Raw genomic sequence first — 27,504 nt, 5'->3', positions numbered from 1 at the left:
ATACTGCATTTAAATTACGTAAAACACAAAAACTAAGTGCAGAAAAATGTCAAAGGTTTTGTTTGGATTTTTTAAATAGATATAATGAGAATAATAATTTTTTGAACAACATTTTATGGACTGATGAAAGCTCGATCACTAAAAGGAAGGGTTGGCACAGATCAAATATGTGATATTGGTCTTTAAATTATTCTAGAGAAATACACGAAATAAAAACCCAGGGGTATCAATCTATTAATGTACGATGTGGTGTCATAAATGGGCATATTTTGCGTCCGATATTTATAGATAAAAAGTTAACTGGAAATCATTATTTGCAATTCTTAGAGCACCAAATAGAACAATATATAGAAGATTTACCCCTACATATATCATTGCTGATTATATGGCAGTAAGGCGGTGGCCCTCCTAACAGTGTTGTGCAAGTAAAAAATATTCTTAACATGGAATCCCAGGTGTTAGATAGGGAACAGAGGAACTATGGATTGGCCAGCCAGCAGCCCCGGCCTAACTTTAATGGATTTTTTCCTTTGGGGACACATAAAAAATCACGTGCACAAACTCCTTGTAATAATGTCGTGAAACTTCGGCAAAGGATTGCAGAGGCAATCAATTAGTTAAGAGACAATCCGGAAACGTTACTAAATGCAAGACATCATCCAATTAGAGTGTATGATAAAATCCAAACAAAACCTTTGACATTTTTCTGCACTTAGTTTTTGTGTTTTACGTAATTTAAATGCAGTATATTTATATCCTTTCAAAACTGAGTGGATTGATCCCTGAGAAATACCTGTCTCTTCATGTACTCTAGTAATAGAGGAAACTGGATGTGCTTTATAGAACCCTAATATTACCCTTATTTTCTTCATATAAAACATTATGATTCCGGCATACCTTTGGAAAAAAACTTGGCTACTAACCCTACATTGTTTTTTTTTGTAGTACTTTGCAAAAAATATGTACATTTATATCATAGCCAAAAGAAGTTAAATAGTGCCAAAAAGTAGAAAACTAACCAAAACCAATCATAATTTTTGTAAATTGCCCGGTTGACAAAAGACGAGATAAAAACTTACTTATTTACTTACTTATACTTATATATTTTGATAAATAGTCCTACCTGAAGATGGTTTTATATTTTTAGGAATTAATATTAATTTTTTTTTAATGTTCAAGGGGTAATTAGACCAACCAGAAATGTGTACTCTACTGCCTAGTTTGCAAACACCAAACAAGTTTGTCCTAAATTATTATATAAAAAACGTTACATCAAAGTCTTAAGAATCAAAAAGAGACCAGACAAATCATTGGTTAAAAACTTAAAAATTGGCAGTGCTTTGTTTTATACGCCACTTCGAAAAAAACTTAGCTACTAAAACTAAATTTTGTTTTTTTGCTTACCTTGATATCTCTAGAAATAAAAAAGTTAAAGAAAATTAAATTGTTATCAAGATAAGTTGAATACTTAACACAATCACACCACGAAAACAACAAACAATAAAAACAAATGTAATAGAATATCAAGGATCAAGGATAGTTTGTAATTCTTCAAATCAAATTTTATATTATTTGTTTTGCGTGGGATTTTCAAAATTTGAAAGATATGTGAAAATATACATAGGCGGAAGAGTCAGCAGTCTCTCTTATATACAATTATTTGTTTATAATATTTTTTTTATAAATTTTGATTTTTTTATTATATATTTTTTTAAACTAACCAAAAATTATAGACATCTGACGATTAGGTTTTTGCATTTTCTCGAGCTATAACCTCCACTTCTTTTTCACAAGACTTTAATTACTATCAACCTGTTCATTAATTTTCTATTTTTGATTTCGCAGTGAGCTTAATGTTACACCGTTAATGGCGCAGGCGAGTAAGCAAACGCTCGACGGAATGTGTAATACTGACGCCATTGTTTGTTTTCCATGTTTACATATTGTTAATATCGGGATATATTGTTATTCTGTTTTCAAAATTACATACTTCACGTATGATCAAAAATGAATATCCGCATTATCAAAGAATATTCCATCAAATTTTTTAATGTCAGAAGGGATATACAAATCTAAATAATACCTGCGTGGTTCACATACATTTTACAAAACCGGCTATTAGGTACATTATGTAACTCGAAATAGTTAATAATATACATCGGGTCTTTCACATTTAAATAAGGTAATAAAAACGCCCGTTCTGGGCACGCAAAAACCAGCGCCGCCACAAAATTATGTTTCTTAATTTGAAAAACCTATAATTAAAACTCCAAAATGGCCCCTCGGTCTAACAGCTAACAACGCGGGTCATTATGCCGGGAGGCGATCCCATCATTTGATGATTTTCGTGGAAAGAGTTCGACTCGCCGACAATGCCCCGGCGGTCAAACATATATTTTGTTGTGATCTATGTAATTAAGTATTGAAATGATGTTCAGTTTATTTCTGCCGATAGCTTCTTGGTCTACAATTTACTAAATCCCGTTATGGAAAATAAAGAGGTGAAAATACAAATAAGCGAACCACAAATATAATTACAAAACTAAACTGATAAGAAAATATTAATCTAAAATCTTCAACCGGGCTAGAATTATTGGGCAAAATATTTACAATACTCGATTAACCCTGTACAGACACCATATTAATAAAACTCATTTTTATGGATGTACTTTTTCTATTCCATCGATACCATAACATTTATATAAATATTCATTAAATATTAGAAATAAAGGATATTTAGTCATTTGCATTTGCAAATAAATAAATAAATTACATCCAACTAAAGGCACGGGAATAATTCTTGCACTACGTAGGAGGCATTATATGGTTCATTTGTTTCACATTAGGGTAAGTAAATATTCCACACCTATACAAGCAATAGCAATATATTGATTGACCATTATAGAAGGTATCTCATAAGCCTTTCTTAGCACTCAATTTCCTCATTTTAAATCTTATTATTTCGTTTTTGGATTTCTTAGAAAATTTCATTGTAGTTTCTTCAGGCTTCTTAAAAATTTTGAATGCTGCGTAATTTAATCATTTATTTTACTGGATGTTGTGATGCATTATTTATTCTTTTTACATATAAAATATGTGTATTATATTGACATTTCTATACATTTATATCTGATTTTATTACGAAAATTATACCTAATAAATGATATGGTAAAAAAAGGAAGTACAGAATGATGAATAAAGCTAAAATTTACAAAGGCGTTGACGGTCCCGGGTCCATGGATATAATAATACGGCAACCCCTAGGGATAAATAGAATATTTACACACAATAATCAGTTGAGACTGCAAACATAAAACAATTATAATTCATATACTTTTAATTTTTCAAAACGGTTCACGGTATATTTTCCGTCTCGAAAAACGCAATTATCATTATTATATTAGCAAATATTCTCAACTCCCCACATAGTTCAAACGGAAAATTTTTGGTAATCTTAATTTAATGGTCAACAGGGAGCAACAAGCATTTCCAGCAAAAATTGGATTTTTTTTTAACTAAATCTAATACGTCAAAATTTTATTACACTTATATGGGAATGAGGCGTTTTTACTGCAAACGGATCACTACAAAATTTTTATTTCATTTTTTCGGATCTCCAGTGTTTAGCAAGCCTGCACTATCGCACCTTACAATCGCAGTCGCTCCAGCTTTCAACTCATCCGTGAAGTCAGTCCAACTAGCGACAGACCGCCCGCACCAACGTAAAACAAAATTTTATAAGGATAGAATATTAACATATCCAGAAACACAGCAGCCTCAATTTCGTGGGAACCGTTTGGTGATTTTTAAATTTTCGCAAGTTTGTAGTGATTTTTTTCGAATATCTCTCGATCCATATGAACCTGTGTACCCATGAAACCGTAATTATGTTAGTATCTTCGCACCAAATAACTTTTGAATCGTGGTCATATTCTACAGGTCTGTCAAAAAGTGTACTCAAAATATCCACTAATTAAAAAATAATTAAAGTACTGAATGGAATATGAAGTGTGGAAAGACCCGAATAAAAACTAAATTTTCTGTAAGAGGACAGAACGGACCAGACTTTATCTTAAAAAACTTCAACAAATCATAGGAAACTATTTTTTACTACAACCATATAAATATATTTTTGGTTTGTTCGGAAATAGTGCTCTAAGTTGTACGAAAAAAAATCGATATACTTTATTACAAAAACAACAGTAAGCGCCCCATCAGATTATAGGGATTCCGTTCTGAATAAAAATAGTGTAAAAAGGACAAAAAAAATTGCCATGTTTTTTTCTTAGAACTTTACGAACATCTGCATTTCGGAAACAAAGTTTTATTTTAAAACAAAAATTTTTCTTATCAATTATTTCAAAACAGGAACAACCTGGTCTGTCCTGTGCAATCGAGACGAAAAATATTTCGTAATAGATACGTAAGATTGGTGCGGGCGAGACATTCGCGGAAGAAACATGGCCGGTCCAGCGACTTCGTCGACCTCGACCGAATCGTGCCGTTGCGTTGCACAAGTGAAAACGCCGCAGCCGCTTTGCTCTCGGCATTTACAATGTCGCCCGTTCTTGTTACGACACTGACCGTCGAAATTACTCTCTGACGATTATTATGAATAAGAAACATTCTATGGATATCACGTCATTCGTATAAAATCCCTATAGGCGATATCTAGTATAGGTTTGGGTATATAGAGGGGATGAAAGTCGTTCGAACTAATTCATTCAGACCCTAAATTTTTGGCGCTGCTACTAAGACAATTTGCCAACGCGGCATTTCTATTTCGAAAAATGTCGGACAAACATTTGAACATTCACAGCAATGTCCATGATTATCGACGGGATTTGAAGAACCTTCAACCTCTAGTTGTGACTAGAATTTAGACTGGCGCCTTAATCACTAGGCCACCGAGATCTCTTGGTTCCGGCCAAGCTATTAAAAAATAATACAGGGTAATAAATGCTAACATCACTAACCTGTACTGTCAACGGCGACCATGTTGATTGAAGAAAGCTGCAAGGTCTTAGGTCTTAGGTTGAAAGCGAGATTTCGAATGTCTCGCTCATGTACATTTTATCTTGATTTCAAAAGTTAACTGTGGTGCCAGCTCATATCTACTAGATAAAAGAAGTATTTTATCTAGTAGCCAATCAACCAATGTATGTCCGTCCACACTCTGGCCGCCATAACCAAAATTCAAAATATATTCTGACTCTGCCAACTCCTACTAAATAAGTGACATAGCTACAGTACCATGGCAGTTAAAATATCAATACTTGCTTTTTGCAAGTTCAAATAGAAAAGTAATTGTTTTTTACATTTTGCATGCTAATGATCCATGGTTTTAGTGGTGTTATATTGGTTGCTGTTATAAGCTCCACTTATAGAATTTTTTATGTGTTTTTTTAAGTGTTCCCGAATTTGCAATTTTAAATATTTGCTACACTTTTAGGGTTTGTGCTTGTTTCGTGCGTCACGTTTCGTGTGAGATCATAAAACCTTCTCACTTAGATGTGTAAAGTGATCATATTCAGCTCAGTCCTAGGCGCAGAGGTCATTCGATAAAAAAGGAAATAAACATAAACATAAAAAAACATTAAATTAACATTTTCTGACTATATAAGTGCTTAATTTTCATCACTAACGATATTCTCTGTTCGCCACTCTAGCTGACCTTTAACCCAGGTTAACAAATTAAAGACGTAATATTCATTTTCCCATTTAAACTTTTGCAGCAAATAATTCTTATGTTTTTAGTTTCATTCAAAAGACGAAGATTTTTATCTTAAGAAAGTCCAGTATAAAGTATTTCTAGAGAAATGTTATTGCCTGATTGATTTTTACAAGAAAATATTTTACCAGCAATCAAAGGAAAGGAAGCTATACCAAAACCCCGAAAATTGGCAATTTACTTATTTATGTTTTATTTCGAAAAACATAGTTTTGGTCCTAATTGAAAAAAACATCTGCTAAATTTTGATTTGACATTTCGTAGGCATTATTGCCACTTAAAAACAAATTTATAGCATAGATAAACTAGTTTTTGGTTAACCAGTGCCGTTCGTGAAACCTTTTTAATTTAAGTAATAATAAAAAAGAGGAATGCTAATGGTTCATCGCACTTTTGTGAATAAATTCAGATACCCTGATGAATTCTAAACAAAATGATATCTTCAGTTTTTTCGCTAAAACGAACAAGTTTTCGAACAAAAAATGTTTTGTTTGCATGTGCACCTAATTAGCATAAAACTTTTTTTTATTATTTAAATTAATGAAATCGTCGTCACGAACGGCACTGGTTAAACAAAAACAGGTGTATTTATGCTAAAAATTTATTTTTAAGTCGCAATTGAAATAGGAAGACAATTTTCTTTTTCGCAATATTTCACAATGTATCTCCGAAATGAAACACTTTCAGGTTTTTAAGAACATTTTTACTTATTTTTATCTGGTCAATACGCTGTTAAAGTTTCTAGATTGTAAATCGGATCAGCCTGAATTTCAAAGCCTTGAGGGCTTAGGGCCTAAGTAAATTATCCTGTTGCTTTCGAAAAATCGATGAAATTGAATCTTTCGAAAGCATACGCGCTTGTCATTGAAACTTATATCTCGGTAACGGTAGGTCCTAGAGGACCGTCATTGGTACAGAAATGATCAGGGTCGAAAAAAAATTTTTTTTATATGTAAGATTTTTCTCCTTTTAAACGGCCCACGAGATACATAAGCCTATAAGAATTTGCCCCGATCGGACATTGGCGTCCATCTTTTTTTTTTTTCAATTTTCGACTGTTTTCCGAAACTTGCTATGAAACAGGATAAATGTCCCAAATTTGAAGTTATCGACTTCAAATTTGGTAAGTCAATAGGGTTTGGTTCCCTAACAGAACCTATCGAAATTTGGGGGGGGGGGGGGGAGTATTTTAAAAAATTTAAAAACAGCGTTCGTTTACATGGGTATAAGTGAAAAATCATTTCTCAATCGATCGAAAAAAAAATCCGGAAGCCCAATGCTATAAACTTTTATTCTGGATAATTTTCAAAAATGTACAGGGTGTGGCCGGTATTCGCAAAACACTGAAAATTGGGTTCTTCTTTTAATGAAAATTTACCAAATTTGATTCAGAAGGGAAATTGTTTTACATCAAAATATGTCTTGTACAGACACCTAAACTTTTGTATTTAAAGTTTTTACCTATTGTACAGGGTGTTAGCGATATTAGGTACAATATTAAAGAATAAGTGCAGTAAATTGGCAGCTACTGACTACTTCAGATTCAGCAGAGAAGTAGAAGTCCGTACCCGCATTTAAACTCTTAAAGCTGGGCGTAATCAAATACTGCAAAGTATTTTTTAAAAATTTTTGAATTTTTTTTTAGATTCCAGAAATAAACTGTTAACCCGATGGACAAAATTATTTAACCGGCAGACGAGATTTAGTACTATAACTTTTATTTCAAGGATTTTTAGATTAGATTAGATAAGATACAGGATTTTTCAATTGTGGACAAAAATTTAAAAGATCCTGAAAATTGTCCTTTTTCGAAGTACATTATTGGCCGTAATTCACAATTCGTAAAAATATGGCTAATTGGTTTAAATAGTATTATAGGCTACATCGAGAGCTACAATTTTTGTTATTTCGTCGATCACATAGACTACTCGAGATATTTGAAAAAATCCAAATCCATTTCTCGCCCTCAATCTAGACGCGTTGACGTCATTTAATATTACGGAGTACTGCATGGTTTCAGAAAACAAATATTTTCTCGAAAATCATTTATTGGAAAAATTCATATCCCAGGAAAAGTGGGAGGGAGATCCAGGACAGGACAGGATTTCGAAAATTGTTTGAATTATATACAGGGGGTGTCGTATATGGGCAAAAAAATCAAAAAAAGACCCTACAAATTTTTGCGAGGAAATTATTAGCGATAAATGAAAAATTGTTAAAGATGGGATAATTTTACTTAAACAGTATCGTAAACTGTGCGTGTCGAGTTTCAGTGTTCGGCTATCATACATAATTTCCATATTTACCAAAGCTGGCCGAAACGTTTAAGTTCGGCGAGATGTGAAAGACACTTTGGGCGTATGTATAATAAAATTACATCGATTTTGCGAAAGTTCCATAGTGGTCCGCAGGAGCACGATAGAAAAACAATGCGTAATTCTCGGACAAAAAACTTTTAAAATTCAAGCTGCTTGGTGATTTTGTAGACTGCGAAGTGCATAGCACGGAGCAGACGTTTCGTACAAAACACAAAATTTAAAACGAAGCGTTTTGGTTACCGGCTCGCAATACGGATATTAATAAAACTACAAAGCCATCAATTAAGGATCCGTGACTGTGTTAACGGCGGATCGGGACGACCTTCAATTTTACCGTATAAAAAATGAACCAAACACCGCTGGCAACTATCGCTCTCGCGCAATTACCACCTTAGCGCTGGCAACAACAATGGCAGATGCAACAACAATAATTGCGAATTTTATAGACGGTATGGTGCCCGACAAATCGACTTCATGTAACGTTCCGCTCGTTAAATTATTTTCGGGCAACGTTCCTTTTAAAAATAGCCGCGCGTTAAGTCCGAATATTAATCCAAATGGGCTACACATTTTTATGCGAAATCGGTCGAGCGTCTGACGAATAAAAAAAATGCGCTGTCTCCGAACGAAGCAATGTATACCCGGTACACGTAATTATTCGTCGATGTAATAACGGACGTCACCGCGAAAGTGTTCCAATATATTTCATCTGGCGAGACTACAAGATGGCAAGATCGGCGGTCACGTGTGGTTGCTATTTTTCGATCTCGTATTATCTCGCATCGTTTTCGAGTTTTTCGTTTACTTACTTGCTTGCATACACGGAGTGGACAAATTACTATTTCTTTATACTATAATAAATTTGTATTTTGAACAGGGAACATTTCCTGAGTCTAAAATTTGCATTTGTACAAGAAATCATAAACAACTACAGATCCATTTCTCTTATTTCAAATATATCCAAGATCATTGAAAATATTCTTAAGAATGGGCTGGTCAGGTTTTTTCGGAGGGGTATTTTACATTCTCCACGCTCGCTGACATCTTCAAATCTCTATAAATCTTTAGATAAAAACCAAACATCTTTCGGCATATTTGTTGATCTGAAAGCCTTCGATATAGCAAACCACAAGTGTTGTTAAAAAAACCGAGACTTCATGGTACACGAGGTGTTATTTACAATTTAGTATGAAGTTAGCTGACTAACAGAAAACAGTCAGTTACTATAAGCGAATATCAAAACGTGAACAGTGACGTTCCACAAGCAATAGTTCCGGATCACTTTTATTTCTTTTACACGTAAACAGTATTTTGAAATTAAATATCCCTGAAAAAATAGTCAATTACGTAGATGATATACCAATATTTTATACTTCTTGGCCGACCTTAAAAAAATAGTTTCAGATAAATTTTAAAAAAATAGTTAATTGGTTTAAATACCTCTGTTTTACTTCATATGCCCCAGGACTACCAAATAATTAAATCACAGATTAGTTATGAACTAGTTGGTGGAAGGGGCTAATAAGAGATTGTCATAAATGATTCATGAAAACACTTTATAAAAAAGAAACAAATAAATCTTAAACAAAAAAAAATTAAAACTGTACCAGCCAAATCACAAAATCAGGCTTAGCAAAAAAAAAACAAAACATTTTACTTTCAAAACCAAAGCCGGAAGGCTTACAACATCCTGCCAAACATGTTGAAACAAAAAATTAAAAAAATCAAAAATAAAAAGATGGATTCAGCGTGTATTAAAAAATATATCTTTGATATAAAAAAAATATCTTTTAGTCTATACCGTTTATGAAACATCGTAACTAGATAAAACCCCTACGTTTACATACAATAACAAAATCAATGGCCACAATATTAACGGACAGGACATTTTGTAAAGTTTTGTTTATAAAATGTAAATTAACAAATTGCACTGCAGTTTTCATAGAACATACATACATTTATGTAATAATTAAACATTGTTACATCAAATATTTAATGAAGATGCTTTAGAAGTTATTTTTAAAAAATTACACAAAATGTCACAAGTTCCGTGGGATCTGTTTTATCTAACATCTAACTGTAAAATGTTGATAAACTTATTTTGTAAGTTAAAAATAGAAATAAAACTCACCAAAATTATTTGCGATATGTACTTATTTTATATAATACTCGATAAAACGCAAACGTATTTCCGTTTTTCAAGAAAACATACTTTTTACAAAATTAGCAGAAACTGTATACTCAGCCGTCTTAATTAAAAATCTGAAAGTTTGCTCGCTGCTTGCCAATGGGCCGTTGTCGCATATTATGACGTATATAGTGTTTACAAAACTATGCACATTTTCAATCATTGTCACAACAAAAAGAGCGATACAATCTAGATAAAAAGTATTATAAGATGGATGTAATTAATACCAGACTAAATCAGTTTAAGCAAATGTAAGGTTTCTCTTACGTAAATCATAATTGACAAATAAAATAACGATTCATTATTTATACTTCAAGATAATAGGATTTTTTATATTGATTGTGAATTTAAGAAACAAAAGTTACAATAAAAGAACTCAAAGGTATTGAAATTTGTTAATAATATTTACTAAATTCTGTTACTACTATTATGCCAGGCTAACACTTTTAACTGATTGAACAGTGCTAACCTATGTTGGTATTTACTATCACAGAACCACATTTCAAATTTACACTATTTAACTCAGACTGAGAAGACCTAAAATGCGACGTTGCCAAGTTTTTTTCCTAATGTGGGGAAATTCGTGTCGCAGAATCGCGTCATCCTAACTACTTGTTTCCAGGCCTTAAAGAAGAAAACGTGCAGTTGTGAGTTCAGTCATACCTTAGTTACAAGTTAATTTTCTAAAATTTTTAGATTATATTTACTTATGACTTATAATTATCGAAAATTTCTGCAAGAGACGGGTAAGCTAAAAGACATAATTTGGCTTTAATAGAAGCCCGCCATAAAATAACCAATTAACATTTGCAAGACGCGTATTTTTTTTAAGCTACCCCATAAAATCTTTTTCCTAAAAACGTATTTTTCGCGTCTCGCTCTGCCAAAATATCGATTAGTAGAAGGACGTCATTTGTAATAAACACAGTTATGGGGTGCAGTAAGATTTTAGAAAATATTTTTCCGGCTTTTCTCGGTTAACCGTGCATTCAAAAGTTTTATTGACCAAAATACCAAATGAATTATTGATCGGTTTCATTTTTAATTTATAAAATATACCCAAAGAATTCAGTTAAATATTAGTTCTTTCTCTGAACTATTTTAAACGTTGTTACTTTGTTGGTTGAAAGTCGGGGCTACTGTCGCATGTTGCTGCCCTTCAGTGCCGGTGTGATTATTCGCGACAGGATACTTCGTGTGTCTTCGCCTTTAGTATTCATTGCACGATCGGAATAATCAGCACTGTACTATGTGTGTCTGTGCCCTTAGTACCAACATACTGATGTGTGTCTTTGCCCTTCAGTATATTGTGACCTATTGTTTATTGCACTGTTGCGTGCTGCTGCCCTTCAGTGTCGGTGTGGTCAATGCGACAGTATACTTCGTGTGTCTCTGCCCTTAGTATAGTACAGTATAAATAATTGCTATGTATGTTTCGGCGCTATGAGAGTTTATGTTGGTACTAAGGTACCAACATAAACTCAGTTCCAGTTGTTATGCCATGACAAGATATATCTGTTATTTATGTTTTCTGGAGATATTAAGTCATATTAAGATACTCAGATTATTTTTGTTAGTTTCAGATGCAATGCATATATTATACACTTTCAAATTAAAATTGTACTGTCTTACACATTATAACATCTAACAGCGAAGTTTCTGTGATTACCCAGATTATAAACTATCGACTTTTCAGTAGACCGGTTTTTTTTTTCATTGATTTACCCATATAGACAATTTTCATGGATTTTTCAATGTCGCACCACTATAAATCCCATTACGGAAAACCGCAGAAGGCAACCTTGCAAACAACAATAATTATAAAAACGTGAAATTCCGGTGCAAAACGCTAACACGCCTCGAAACGGCTATAAGTCACCGTCGTCGCTTCCTAATCCGTCTGAGTCTGTGGTCTACTTTCATTCATTCGGTTAAATTACTATCATTACGTGGATCGCGCCCATTTCGTATTCTCCGGATTCCGTTTCGACGCTTTTAAATCAAAAAGTTAATTGAAATTAAGTGTGCCGCGATAAACGAAACGTCCATGCGCAAATGTACGTAACTAGTTTTTAATTTAACGCGGTCCGTTATTTCTAGTCTTGGGCACAGCCCTGACTCGAGCTACTGTTCCACGCATTATTTTTGTCCATTAGCCACGCTTATTAACTACGTACTTTACGACCTAAAATTGAGAATAATATATTATGCAACACATTTGGTAAACTTCAGTCACGAGTTCGTTGAGCATAATACTAAAAGCTGCAACTTTCAACTTCTCCATGTGTAGACGCGACGCATGCGCTTTGATTTCTGGAATGTTCGAGTTCATTATGCGTTCGCATTTATTATTTATTTTTCTGCTGTCTCAACCAGCATCTGAAAAACTCATATTTTATTATCTTTTAACTACAATGAGCAAGTATTCATTTTTGTTCAAACTACCTGCACCATATCACAAATTTCCCAGGCGACACTCGAGGACTTTATTACGCATATTCTCTAGACTACACACGATTACGCAGATTATACACGATTATATAAAAACTGCACACAATATTACACAGCTGGTGGTAGTTTAACATGAAATTTTGTTTGGGTGAAGAATGTTTTTAGTAACATATTTCTTTTTTTTGCTTTACTGTTTCTATCGAATTAATAACACCATTACACAGTTTGGTTTTCTTTCAATTTAAATCCTACATTCTCTAGTGCTCTTAGAAACGCATAAAATTTGTTCTGTGTATAACTTTTTCTCTAGGGTTAACTTTTTGAGCACACTTTTTCTTTCAAATACATCTTATAGAACCTTCATCAATTCTTTTGCTGTTTTTTGTATCCTTCACCGAGTCTCAATGTGTTTTACTCTCAGAAGTAAAATCGGATTCCACCTTTTCTCATGCTTCCATTACCTTTTGTTATGTTTTCTCGATGGTAACTGAGGCAAATTTACTTTTTTTTAGAATCATCCGAGCATAACCTAATGTGTTTTGCTTGACGAACTTCATATTACAAGTAAAATTTATTATTTAGAAAAACTACATAACTTACTCTTCTTTTTTTTTGAGTAGGCAGGTGGTGGTTACTACGCGGGTTAGAGTAGTACACCTGTGCAAAACTTCTAAAAAAAACTAAAATAAACAAATATTGGAGTAATTACAGCACCACAATCTCCATTTAATATTAACAATAAACGACACCTCTCTTTACAATTTAAAATCTTACATTCACTAGTTTTCTTATAATTGTCTCAAAAAGCATAAAACGGTCATCAAAATTATCATTTCTTTTCATCTTCAGTGTTTAATAACATTTCCCTCAAATTTAGCGTTGTAAACTCACTTTTTCTTTTAAATACATTGTCTAGGGATTTCATCATTTTATGTTGTTTTAGCATCTTTCACTCTCCGAGGTAAAATCAGATTCTATCTTTACCATTCTTATCTGCTGCAATGCTTATTTTACACATTACTTTATTCTATTTATGTTTCCATTTTACTATCATCCGAGCATGCGTCTTGGTTCATAACCTATTGCGTTTTAGATAACGACCGTCATCAAATTACTTTTTAAATTTATTACTCAGAAAAACGTAAACCAAAAACTACATAAATTGTACAAACTTGTTCTTATTCTCCTTTTTAGAGTACGAGAACTTGTCCTACTAACTAACAGCACCGTCATCAGTCCGTTTTAGTTTTGTAAGATTTATTATCTTTCGCCACCATTCGCTGAACAGGTGGTTGCTACGGGGGTTAGGATACACCTGTGCGAAACTTCTCTCACGTACCGGGCATCATTCCAAATGTGATTTCTCAGTTTCAAGTTTTATACCACCTATATATCGTGTGCATATAAAATAAAAGAACTTTAAGAGTTTCTCCAAGATTTATTCGTTATTCGATCTTTTCTTCGTCCATCGTGGCAAAACTTGAGCAGGAGTTTTTATTAACTCTTTACTACATTTTTTTTTTCATTAATACAGTGTAGATTTGACTATATTGAACTACATATAAATAAAACTACTTCAAAACAGTGCAAAACTTAGTTATTAAAGAAAGAACAAAAAAAAAATACGTTAAACATACAGGTAAAACTAAAAAAGATGTATTACAAAATAACACTGGAAGAAAACAGGTTGAAACACATAAACACAAAAAAATTACATGGTAGTACAAGTCTCTACCGAATTAAAGTTAAGAAAGTTATAAAACGTGCTGGATTAGAATCTAGGTATAATGAAAATGTGTAATGTGCGATGTAGTTAATGTATCCAAAAAAAAATGCCTGCATTGCTTTAGAGCATTTTACCTCCTACAACATAAAGGTTACTCGTAAATGGATGGGCAGTTGAACTAGAATCGCGGCATATACCACTCTAGCTTCCTCTTCTTTTGTTATATACCTTTTTAATACAAATAAATTTCTTTTCCTCTCTTGTTTTCTCTTCTTTTGTATTGTTTTGCTTGTAGCAATGTAGCGATCTGTCTGGTTGCATATTTTTGGTCGCTGATATCACATCATATCGACGGATAGACTGATTATGCCTTTAACAAGACACAATAATTTGACGTACGCAATTCGGTTGAATTTTTGAGTGGACACTCGAACTTATCAAACAACCGATAATAATGTGCTTTATTCTAGCGTTAATCTTCCTGGAATGCCCTCAACAAAAGCGACACGCGAAACCGCAAATAAAGTTTTTTTTTAAATAAAATACGTGTAATAACAGTCACCGGCGATATGCGTTGTACAATTTAACAGATAATAAATACATTAAATCGGAACGTAGTTTAATTTTAATTTATTAAACGGAGATAAGGCATCATGATAACGGCTTGTTTTGGCGCCAGATAACGCACAACCTAAGACCGAGCCTAAAACTTGGCCAATATGTCTTTGTCAATGAAACAAATTTGCAGTACAGTACCACACGGAAGAAAAATTCAGATAATATAGCGGCCCTACTACGGTCAAATTGAATGAGTTGCGACATTACCACCAATTTTTGAAATTGTCACAGAACAGTCAGTGCCCCGTGCCATTGTTTTCATTTGTGGAGTCAATATCCCCGTACCTTTTTCATGTTTTTGCGATAAAATGCCCACCCGCTGGAAAACTTGTTTGTGGTCAAAACTAAGGAAAAGAATGTGCCTATAAACGAGTAAGTTGCTTTAAGCACAAGTTAATTTAAACGATTTAAAGGTGGTTTATATAGGATTACCAATCACAAATTTGTATAATTTGTGCTTTCAATACTTTGTTCTTTCACGAAATTGCAACAAATGTGGCAAATATAAAATCTTAGAAAATGATGCATATATATCCTTTATTCAACACACACAAATATTTACATGTTAATTTACTAAATAGAATTTCCTACAGCTACAGGAAGGGTAATATGTTTTAGTGTAAAAAAATTACAGGAAATTAAAAAAAAACAATTCAGCTGCAAGTTGAATTTTTACTAGAACAAGCATAAAAAATACCCTTGTCAACTACAAATCCTTGTAAAAATCAATATGGGAAAGTTTTCGTTTGTCATCACGCTTAGCGAAAACGAGAGCTGCCAGGGAGAACGATAACTTTAGAAGAGCATCCATATGTGGGGATCACTATAAGAGAGATGGTAAATGCTTGATAAAGTAGGGAGTGCAGCGTCTTTTGGGTAGATATTCTTATCAGTTGTACATCGGGTTACTTGTTTGCTGGTAATTCCAGTTGTCGATAGTACTTGACAGTCCATATTAGAGTGCCCAATGTGTACCTTTTTTTTTTCTTTTTTTTACTTATTTAACTGGTTCATTTCTGATGTACATCTAACCAGACTGAAATTTATCAAATAATTCCACATTCCTGATGTCTCAAAATAGTATATCAAGCTACACGTGCTGTAAACGGCATTTCACTCACAAGTTTAATTGACACGAGCGGATCGCAGCGGAGCGAGTGTTCAATAAACGAGTGACTTTTCGCATTTTCGCAAAACAACACGAATACATTCACTGACATGAACGTCAAAATTCAAGACGTGGGAAATATCTCCGAAAACATCCGATTGCTTTCAAACCCTTGCGGTAAAATTTCGGAAATGTCCGAAGTGACTCTGATCCGTGCGAAACGAAACTGACGTGGTAAAGTGACGCTTCCTGCAAACTAGATCGTTGTGTAATTAGATATTTTCCAGACGGGATTAGAAAAATATGATTTTGTTGGTAATATGTTTTTCCGGTCTAAAATATTGATATTTTTCTTGTAAAATTTTCATAGTTTTAAAAATTTCACACATAATTTGTGAATTTGAACGTTTTCAAGGATATCTTTCCATCTTAAACATAACATAAATTTTTGTTCATTGGGTGGTGCTTTCGGGCTTTATTTCCAACAAGTCAATAAAAATTTCTTTCCCAGGTAGAACTAGAGCAGACACCAGCAGGTCTTTAATCTTCAGCGGTAGACAAAATAACATCCCAAGTTACAGAGAAGCCTGACACAAAATAACCATCGGTCATCACAAATATATAATCAAGTAATATAAGAGTTTCTTTAAAAAAGTATCACTGAAGGCATCTTATGTGCAAATATTGTAAAATAAATATTATTATTTTTGGAAATGTGAGTTATTTTAGTCATGTCATTTGAATGTAGATTACAAAAACGTAACAGATAACAATGGCAATTTTTTTAGGGCAGACACGAAGCAATTTTGGCGAGCGAAATGCGCTTGCTTTTTGAAAATTGTTTATTAAATTGTGATACGATAAACAATATGACAATATTATATGATATATTTTGTAGGTGTATAAGAAACATCCATAATCCCAATACTAGAAACGAGAGAAATCAAGATGTTTCTTTGTAGTGCTAAAGTATATTAAGTATATTAATTTATTAATTATAAAAAACTAACTTGCTTTATAATAGTCTTTAAATTTTCTTTGTTTTCTACCTACCTACCTACAATTTTTTAAACAAATTGTCCATTGCCACTTTTCCATATTTCTTGCGGTGAAGGATTGAGCTTCTGTCTGCTTCTTGAACATTTTTTACACTTAGACGTTTCTTGTGCCATATCAAGTCTCTCAAAGTTATATTTAGACTTTCAACAGCCAACTTTCGTGATCTCGACTTTGTTCATATTTTCAATAGAGGTTAAATGCTTTGCGCCGATTTACAAGCACAAAAAATCGGAAAAAAATGCTTATATAAAAAAATATATCTGCAGGGCTTAAAGAACAAAAACCCCAAATTAATTACACAATTATACTGACGCCGACGTTGGTGCTGCAATTTTTCTAGACTTTTCTAGACTTTAACTCCTTTTTTTGTGTCAAAATTTAATAGGATTTTTTGAGAAAATACTACTGTACAAATCCCGCTGGTCTTATAGGTCCAACGACTTTCTCAAAAGTTTGTTACATAGTTGCTTCATGAGTTCCTGTACTGTCAGCATAGGCATCCAGTTTATTTAAATTACCAGTAAAAAGATAAAAGTTCACTATTCGATTAACTTAACCGCCAAAAGCAGAGGTAAACTTACGTTCTTAACCTCAAGCAATTTATTCATGAAATTTTGTTATTGAAAATTCCCCATCTGTATTTTGTTTTAAAAACATTGCGACAAATAGACGATAACGTACCGCAATTTATAAAATAGTTCATTTCAGAATAAGATACTTACCTTCAAAAATAAAGTTTAACCAAATTACGTCAGTCGTATCGAAAAATAATAATGAGGAACGTTAAACGTCACAGCTGAAGGGAGTTAAATTTCATGCTGCTGGAACTTTTTCAGTGCTCATGGAACAATGTCGATGGTCGAAAACTATCGTATTATAGTGCCTTTCAAAGTAGTTCAAATGTTCGTGTTCAATTTAACAATACTTTCAACTTACCCATGGTAAAACTTATATTGAACAACGTTCCTAATATCAACTTGCAATTAACTTCAAGGTGGGGGTAAAATGCCAAGTTTTAGAGAAGAGATCAGATGCTAAGTGGTATCAACTGGCAAAAATGTTTCCAAAATACCAAAGAAAAGTATTAAAAACATTACCAGATATGTTGTAACAGCTATTGCGTAAAAATAGGTAAAATATACAGAAAATATCAAAAACACATTTCCTCGTACATTTCGTAATATCTAATATCTAAAATACTTAATTATTGCCTTCGTTACCCCTGACGTATTCGGTACTTTAGCCACAGGATGTGTTCGGAAGATTTTAGCAATGGTATTTTGAAGTTTGCCAATGCTGTACTCATGTAATGTACCCCTAATTGGCCTAGAAGAAGTATAATATGCAACTTGTTGCATAATATAATGTTTCTTTATTTTCCTAAAGAAAAGCGTTTCATCGATCGCAAGTTTAACTTTAGCGGGACCGATCGTCGTCGACGGTTTCAATTTAGGCCGTCGCGACGCTTAATACGAGACAGCCGCGCGTGAAAAATAACGCTTAATATAAGTATTTTTGCCCGCCCTAACAAGCTTACCGTCTCGTACATCATTTTCGTTTTCGCGCGTACAGGATACACGCGCACGCCGTATATTTTTCGTCTGGCGCCGAATTGCACATTTTTTATTTCGCTTCGGTTTATTTAAGTTTGAAGAGACGTAGACGGGAGTGTCGCCCGCCTCCGTTGCCTCGGATATTATTTTATCAACGATTTACCCGGGGGGGGGGGGGGGGTATGTTGGTGGTGCATGCACATCAGAACCTATGAAAGAAAAATAGTAGTTTTGCAAACACTTTTTGGTATAGTAGTGTACCTCAAAGGTTCGTGAAAAAGCAACGCGATATGCTTTTTGACGGATCCCACTTTAATCGACCATTATCCATTTGAAACTCATTAATAAAGAATTTATTCATACTTTAGTGACAAGGCCAGGTATTTCTTCTAGTAGCGCTCATACTGCAGGATGTTCGATAAATAGTCGGGAGATATGTTAAAAGAAAACTCCTCTCAGTTGCCCCACTGTGTGAAAATGGACTGCTTTTGTTAAAGACGGAGATATTTGAGACGGCGAATACTTGTCAAAAATATGAAAAAACGTTTTTATAAACATGGCCGCGCAAATGCAGTTTTCAAGATGCAGGGTGTTAAATTTTCAAAAAATATATTTTTATTAATATCTAACCAAATATTTTTTACGAGAAAGTGATGTATGTTATGGACGCCACTGGATTTAATAAGATTAGATTAGTTTCTTAGACTCGAAATAACATTGCCAAACTTCCACAGATTGGAATATTATTTGGGTACTTATGAAAAAAAATGTTTTTCAATTGAACGAAGTTTATCTTGAAAACTCACTTCCTACATTTATCATTCATTCATATTTAGCATTTAACATTCTTTCATATTTTTTAACAAGGAATCGCCCTCTAAAATATCGGCATCAATTTTTTCGAACACCTCCTTTAGAAGCTCGAATAAGAAAACTTTGCTTAATATGATAATTAATTATACAGACACTTAAAAAAGCCTTCTGTCCTACATAAGCACAAGTATTATAAAATTACGAACTTTATTGGCCAGATGTTTCATTTGGATTTTTCACACCAGGTAATTCCCGGATGGAAAATTATTCCGGAATAACCTTCATTCGTTTGTTCAACGTAGAATGGAATTCAACAAACTTGGCTCAGCACTTTCAGGTAATAGGTAACATATAAGGCGTAAGATACGGTCATAAGGTATTTTTATTTGAAAACTAATATTTCCGCTGCACTTTTTCTTCTTCCACTATTGACTAAGAAAGTTTTTTTATTTGTCTAGCTTTCTCACTGTTCGGCTGATGAACGAAAACCAACAGTTTCCCCACATTTTCTTCTTTGGGACTTTCTTTCAGTTGTCCATACGTTCTACGTATTCATTCCACTCTCTTCGGTTATTCCATGTCCATTTTAAGACATCTTGGACGTCTTATGCTCTCATTAGTGTATCTATCGCTCAACGTAATTCCCCATATGGATCGCAATACCTTCATTTCTATCGTTCTTATTCTCTGTTTTGTTGATCGTGTGTCTGCTGCTCCTGTTTCATTGATCGGACTGCAGCTTTATACATTTTTATTTTTATTGATAGATTTGTTTTCTTTGTTCATATATCGTTTTGTTTAGCTGTCTTTTTAGTTCCTTGCTTAAATCCTTACGGCTAGTATCTATGTCCATTCAGCTCCAATTTATATAATAGGTTCTCTAGATGTCACCACGGATTTTGTGTTTGCTATATGAGATTTTCATATTATAGGTTTTCGCTGTGATATTCAAAGTGTGCAAAATTCTTTGTAGGTTATCTTCACCATTTGCGAGAATTATCGCGTCATCTGCATAACACACAACATTGAATTGTTGAATTATTTGATGAAGAAGAAATGGGTTCAGAAAATCGCTTTTTTTTTCATTTGGCTTTAATTGTGATTTTTTTTTTCATCTTCCTATATTAATCATTATCGAAATTTCTATTATATATGTTATGAAGAAAATTAATTACTTAAATTAGAGGAAAAAAAAATATTAGGGAAATTAAAAAACTAATATTTTTATGCTGGTTGTGAAAAATGTATAACCTTTTGAAAAAAGGTCTTAAATGCATTTCATTTTTTTTACTTATAACGAAATTGAAAAATATTCCATATAAGTTAAAAATTATTGTTGAAAATCGGTAAAATCCGTGAGGCGCATTAGTTTTACGGTATTTGCGGGCGCGCTGTATAATTGCAAAAAGGTAAAGCCACACACATCCTGACGAACGTTCCCATAAACAATTTCGATTAAATTTCGCATTCCGAGATGGGAAACTACGTCCACGCGACTCGCCGATAATTACCGAATTCTTTTTAGAAAAAAATTGCTTTTTCCGAAGCGGCGCCAGCGACTGTCAGACGTCGTCCGGCGCGTCGTCGCCTGGGCCGCAAGGAGGCGCGGGCAAGGGGGGAGCACCGAGTGGGAAAGAGGGCGACGGCTTTCGCTCTCCATTGTCGAAGGTCGCCGTCGAATATATTTCATTGCAGGCTTGAGAGGAGGAAAATGAGAGAGAGACAGAGAGAGAGAAAAAAACCTAATTAAAGTGAAGCTCTGCAACAATCTTTTTTTTTTAATTTAATTTAAGCAGAACATACCGCTTGCAAGAGAAGGGGGACGCATTATATACGTAAATTGTTTTATTGTCTATACTTGGAATTTTCTTAAAGCAGTTAAAATGTAAAAGCAGATTTTTTCTAGTATATCCGTATTTTTCGTGATACATCTGAGATATTTGATAATTTTCATAGCAACATAGCAAGTGTGTTAGAAGTTGAGGAATCAACAGCAAAGTTTCTAAGAATAATATTGGTTTATTCTGGTGGAAGCAGTTCGTTTGCCTTCATAGTATTCATACGATAGTATTTTGATATCGATTTTAATTTGAAAATTCTTATAAAGTAGAGAATATTCTCCAAACAGGTACTGAACAATTTTAAAAAGAATCTCTCGCAAATCTAATACTTGTGAGATAACATAAGTTGCTTAAAAGGCTAGGTATAGACATGTATATCGGTTGAATTCATAAAACACAATATTTTTATTTCTGAACTTATATTAATATAAATCGAGGGGGACACCACCTAGCAAATACTTACTTTCTTATGGGAAAATATGGACTACATTAGGGGATATACGACGAAATATGGAGAAATATTCGGAAATAATTCAATGATCAAACGAACTTACCTGGTAAGTGAAGTTCGATCGTAATTATATGTTACACCTCTTCGTAGAAATCAATATACGTAGTCCCCCTTCTAGTCGCTAGGTGGCACCACAGCTTTAAAGCAGAGCCAAAAAACTGTGGAATAACTTACCATGGACGGTATATTCGCCATCTATGGTCTTAACCTCATTCTATTTTAAAGCCCGTTTATAATAAATTTGCCAAAGGGCATTTTAGTACTGTTCAGAACAGTAAATTGGGCGGGAATGGGTGATTTCTACGAAGAGGTGTAACATATAATTACGATCGAACTTCACTTACCAGGTAAGTTCGTTTGATCATTGAATTATATGTTACACCTCTTCTATGAAATCAATATACGTAGACTTTCAAAGGCAACTCAGCAAATTTGTTATAAAACGATTTTATTCGGCTATATAAGGAAATCCAGAAAGTTTATGAAAGCCTCGTGTACAAATACAAAATAAATGGCTATCCGAGAAAACAAACCTTCTGAAAAATTCTATGTCCCAAATGTGGCATTAACAAAAAGGCCTGCACTTGCTGTACAAATAGGTCTATTATATAAAAGGGGAAAACATTTAGAGCATTCTCACCAATCTGCCGTTTTTCCAATCATATCAATTGAAACACCTTTACAAAACGCAGACGATGTTGAGGCATGTCGAGTTCTGTGAACAGTAAAAATAAAAGTGTAGACACCACTATCTTCTAAAGTTATCTTTATTCATCTACTTTTGTTGGGTATAGTTGCTGCCCTACAAGGCTTTTTAAATGTAATGAGTAAACGAGATTCACTGCCTCTTAAAGCACTGGCCCTCTCAATAATATATTTGAAACCACACAAAGATTTACATCTTCATATTTATGCAAAATTAAAAAACAGGTCGAGTCTTATTTATAGCTGAAATCTTAATTTGATTCGTTATTCTAATTTCTAATCCATCTGGAAATGATTTTATGTTGACCAATTCTATAAGAGAGAGCGTTTGGACTCTATGTACAATCGTTAACTTCAGTAGGAGAAACTAATTTAATTATTTTAATGACAGTTAATTGCTTTAATGACAAGTCATTAGAACGTAACCCTTTTACAAAGTCAGGGACATAACTAGGGCCCCAAGTGCTGTTATATCTTGGTTTACTTGGCCTTAGATTATAAACACCTTAAAAAACCTAGTTAGATTTGCATTGTTAAATAAACCTGATCCAAAAATAAGGCCGTGCTGCACTGAAAGAACTCAATGAGCCATAGGACTTGCCTTGTCTAAAATGAATAGTAAGGAAATCCAATACAGCCTAGGTGAGAAGTAATAACACTCCACTCCCCTCCTTTCGTAGAAGCTCCACCAAAGTTTAAATGCATGCAGGTATTAAATGCCTCAAGGTAGCGCTCTGAACAGATGATAGAAAAATATCCAGCAAATCTTCTGGAATGCTTGCCTGACAAAATCCCTGCAGCCAGGGTAAGGGATTTCCACAAAGGGTGACCTCTCCTGTCAAAAGAAGAAGGTAATTTGTCTGGAATTAGAAACAATAAATAACTACAACGCCTCCCATGAAAAAAAAGCAAACCAATGCTGGCTGTGCCCGTAAGGGATTACTGCGATCCCTGTAGCTCAATCAGCCTTGATTTTTCGTAAAACAAGTGGCAACAAGCAAAACGGGGGGAAAACATAGAAGAAACTGTCGCTCCAAAAAACAGTAAACGAGTCTTCATTAGATGCCTCCGGATCTGGAAATTAGGAAATAAACTTTCCGCATTTCTTACTTAGGCGAGAAGCAAACAGTTCGATTTATGGGAATCCAAATTTGCTTGTTATTTTAGCAAAAGCATTGTCCGAAAGGTACCATTCACCATCAAAATTCAAATTCGTGGGTTCCTTATGCGCTTCAAAATTATCGGAAGATCGAATGTAAGATGCTTTAACCCATAACCTCCTTTCTTCACACCAACCCCAAGGCGCCTCGAAATTTCGTTTAAAACAGGAAATTTTACTCACCCTATTCTATTTACATACAAAATAGCAGTTGTGTTATCAATCCTCAAAAGTGTCTCGCAGTTAGTCAAATACGAGGCGAAGCATTAGAGACCAAATGAGGCCGCAGTTAATTCTAGTGCATTAATATGAAACTGAGCTTCCCTAGGACTCCAAAGTTCTCTGGCACAATTCCCCAACCCAAAGGAGTACCATCTGAGAAAATCTCAAGTTTGTAACATTGCTGCCTTACAGGGCATTCAGGATTCTGTAAACTTTTTAGCCATCACATAAAATCCCTCCGTAAATTACAAGGAATTATCATCCAAATATCATAATTATCGACAGAGTCTTGAAGGGCTAGATATTTGATTCTCTCAAAAATTCTTAGTATATACCCAACTGTAACAAACTGCTGGGCAAACTGAAAACTAGCACAGCACAAAGCTCGGCAAAGACTCTTATTTCGCAACGGTTCAAATTGCAAAACTTACTTACTCATCAGAAAAAACAAGTGGTGGGATTCAAAAAAACAAAACCTAAAAATTTACGGGATTTCGAAGGATGTAAAACATTCTTATAATTAATAACATAACCCAACCTAATCAGTGTGTTGCAAGTTACTGGAACATTTTTTAAGGATAGCTAACTATCACCAAATAGTAAAGTTATCTAAATAAACTATTGAGGGAAAAGCCTTGGCAGGGAGATAAGAAACCACAGATTTCATTAATTCTGTAAAGGCCCACGGGGCGGTGCATAAACCAAAGGGTAACACGTTAAACTGATAACAGAGAGCATCAAAATAAAATCTTAGAAAATTCTTTTGATTTTCAATTATTGGGACTAGAAAGTAAGCTTCTTTCAAGTCCAGAGTGGTCATAAAGGACTTCCTTGTGAAGAGTGTTTCTACTAATTTTCTGTCTTCCAGTTTAAAATGACAAGTGTCAATAAAAGCATTCAGTTTCTTTAAATTTAAAACTAATCAAACCGAACCATCCAATTTTGAAACCAAAAAGATCTGTAAAATAAATGGATAAGCAAGGTTCGCAAACTGCAATTGCACTTATCTCTAACAGGTGTTTGACCACATTACAAATTGAATCTTTTTCTTGTTGGGACCAAACAGGATCTGTCGTAATCAAGTCCTGTATAACTGGCCTCGCAAATGGAATTTTATATCCATCTAACCAAGGTAGAATCTGTGCATCTTGAGTTCTAGAGTTCCAAATGTCCCGAAACTCGTGCAATCTTTCAACAAAAGTACTTACTATTTTTTCCTGGGGACACAACTCCACCCCCTTTCCTCTCGAACCTTCCTGTATTCCCTCTTTTGAGGGTACAATGACTTTCACCCACTTCAGCCTTGCAACTTCCGGGAACGAAGTGGGACGGTCGAGTTTAAATTTGTATGCTATAAAAGCCTTGTTCCGGATGCACCTGACTTTAACTCGGCCACTAATCTGCAGCTAATCTGATTGATTTGAGCCTATCAGCCAAATCTTCTCCATATAAACAAGAGTGCAAAGAAGCATCAACGAGCACTTCCTTCATACATGCAGCGAAAGGCTTAACGCGGCTGAACTTCTATATACTGAACCTAAATGGTGTATTTTGCTTAAAACAAATATTGCATTACTCAACATTTCGATGAGAAGTAAGTACTACTCATCCTTAACCGGTTTCAAAAGCAAGGTCAAGAGCGTCCTACCAACCACCATCAAAGCACCCCTTGTTGCAGTCAGTCTCTCATCCCTTTTCTTTCCACCTTTGTTGATGGCAGATTTCATCTGCACATTCAATTTAGGAGAGTTATTGAGCGGCAATTCTTCGGCACAGGATATCAACGCAAAAGGTCACTGAGACAATCTTCGGACACACCGGATTTCAAAAAGGTATTAATCTGACTTGCCAAAATGTCATGACACATCAAACTTTGTGTTGGGACTATCGACCCCATAGCTTAAAGGCCATTTTGCTTTAAATCCGTCTCAAGGGGCTCAACAATGACATCAGAATTAATTGAAGGGCCTAAAAAATATACTTACGATGGAGTAAATGCATTCCAACAGCCATAAAAAATTGTTCATTATGTCCCAGTATCCCGGGCGCCTCATCCATAGCCGGACGAGCCAGAAAACTCTATTTTTTCGATGTCGAAAAAATATAAAACCATATGTATGGCCGACCCCCTCACAAAAGGATTGCTTCCAATTGTGAAACACTTACATACGACTGCTGTCGTATAAGTGGGAAAGATGGGGGGTCTTTCGAGTTCTGGGGATTCCGATCGGAACCCGGACGATGAAGAAATCGTCTCCCAATTGTAAGAAAATCTCGTTGATGGGAACCACGCCACTAGCGATTATGTAATCGCGGATGGAAAGATTTAATCTTTCGTCGTAGGTAGGTTCTTTCTTCATCCGATAAGGAATAACGTAAATCTCACTTGTACTTCTCCATTTAACTTCCAAAAACGCTGAAAAAAGCTGAAAACACCGACGCCGAATAAAAATGAACATGTGCCACCAAAGCACAAAAAGAGGAATGAGGTTAAGACCATAGATGGCGAATATACCGTCCATGGTAAGTTATTCCACAGTTTTTTGGCTCTGCTTTAAAGCTGTGGTGCCACCTAGCGACTAGAAGGGGGACTACGTATATTGATTTCATAGAAGAGGTGTAACATATAATTAGTAATATATAGGAAATAAAGCGAAACTATCTGAGAATAATTTAGATTTTCAACCAAAATATGTTTTACCAGCCAAGTCGAAATTTAACAACCCAGTAACAGTTATACTTTTTTTCTACATATAAGCAAGCAACTACTTAATTTTTCTTTTTCGTAACTGAAAATATTAAAACCTGTCCCTTAAACAACATAAAATGTATTAATCTTTTATTCCGTATGTAAAAAAAAATTTAATAAAATAGAATTGCCGACTTTTCTCCGTGTACGTACCTGTATATAATTATAACATTATGTGAAATTTCGTAAAAATAAAATGCTAAATTTTTTAACTGTACAGCTCTGAGCAATTCTGTTTCAGATCGACCAAAACGGCTTACATCTTACCTTTCTATCTTACTTTTTAATAAGCTTTCATTTTGATGTCATCCAAGAACATTAAATTTTGGCAGAAATGTCAACAATATGACATTTACAAGTAAAATTAAAGTTACGCTTATATGAGTGTCGATATTTTAAAAACTAATTCACCGATTTTACAAAATTGATATGTAGTAAATATTACTATATCGTGCTCCGTCTGTCCATTTAAGATTTGCACCCAATCGAGTTTAGCAGTTTAACTCATTCGAAAGGTCGTCATGAGCGCACAGAATGAAAGAAGGTGAATCAATTTTTGCTCAAAAAGTTGTCGCTCTGACACAGAGGTTGTTTTTGATTTTGCTGTTTATTCTTATTTTAAATTTCTAATTTTTATTATTCCCACGAAAGACGCTTATATTGCATTTTAAAGATAGAATTCCTTAAAACTAAAACTAAGTATACCATAGGTTCTGTTTGAATTAAATGTTTGCAAGTTCAGTTAGATATTA

At 34.1% G+C, this 27,504-nt stretch overlaps 1 protein-coding gene and 1 long non-coding RNA gene across 3 annotated transcripts in view; both read right to left on the bottom strand.

Annotated features, from left to right (window-relative positions):
- Nucleotides 1–27,504, bottom strand: part of LOC132699839 (ski oncogene) — a 183,050-nt gene that overhangs the window by 152,537 nt on the left and 3,009 nt on the right. The gene's annotated exons all lie outside the window — the stretch shown is intronic.
- Nucleotides 23,228–26,623, bottom strand: LOC132699846 (uncharacterized). Of its 2 annotated transcripts, none has more exons than XR_009618564.1 (3): nt 25,212–26,623; nt 23,537–25,158; nt 23,228–23,482 (listed from the first exon to the last, which is right to left on the bottom strand). It is a non-coding gene; the product is annotated as an uncharacterized LOC132699846 (long non-coding RNA). The 2 variants fall into 2 exon arrangements; XR_009618565.1 differs by having other exon boundaries at nt 23,537–23,696.

The sequence above is a fragment of the Cylas formicarius genome, unplaced genomic scaffold, assembly GCF_029955315.1.
Source record: "Cylas formicarius isolate icCylForm1 unplaced genomic scaffold, icCylForm1.1 PGA_scaffold_3__17_contigs__length_32017465, whole genome shotgun sequence".
In the NCBI taxonomy this organism is placed as follows: domain Eukaryota; kingdom Metazoa; phylum Arthropoda; class Insecta; order Coleoptera; family Brentidae; genus Cylas; species Cylas formicarius.
The sequence above is the reverse complement of the archived record's forward strand: the minus strand, read 5'-3'. Positions and strand labels throughout refer to the sequence as shown.